We start from the raw sequence: 644 nt of genomic DNA on the forward strand, positions 1-644 counted from the left end.
CGCTGCCGGGCCCCGCGCCCGGCGCCACACCCTGGGCGGCGGCCCGGCGCCCGCGGCTCCCTGCCCGGCGGCCGCCCCTCCGCCCCCACCTCTGTTAACCGAGTGAGCCCCTTTCCGAAACCGGACTGGACAGAAGGACAGAAGGGAAGTGGAGGCAGGCGGCCTTGTTGCTGCCGCCTACAAAGTAGGGGGACGGATTGATGGACCTACACTGCTGTGTTATATCTACTAACACGTGTTCCACTTAAAAATGGAAATGCACGACCATCCCCCAAGAACCGTTTGACTGCAGATTGCTTTTTCTTTCATGGCCGGTACTCGGCATGGCTTTTCTTATTTACAGATTACAGCCTTTTTGAAAAGATCCTTGAAGAAACACCCTACTTTGGGGACACCATTTCCAAGAAAAGCACTGCACAACTGAAACCATTTCATGGGGGGCTTGGCATTCGCTTGATCTCCGACACCACGGAAATGTTTCTAGCCTCAGAGATAGCAACGTTTGCTTGCCTTCTGGTTGTCTAGTCGCTCAGTCACTGTCTGACTCTTTGCGACCCTATGGACTGTAGCCCGCCAGGCTCCTCTGTCCACAGAAATTTCCCAGCAAGAATACCGGAGTGAGTTGTGATTTCCTACTCCGAGGG

The sequence above is a fragment of the Oryx dammah genome, unplaced genomic scaffold (assembly GCF_014754425.2).
Source record: "Oryx dammah isolate SB20612 unplaced genomic scaffold, SCBI_Odam_1.1 HiC_scaffold_26, whole genome shotgun sequence".
Lineage (NCBI taxonomy): Eukaryota > Metazoa > Chordata > Mammalia > Artiodactyla > Bovidae > Oryx > Oryx dammah.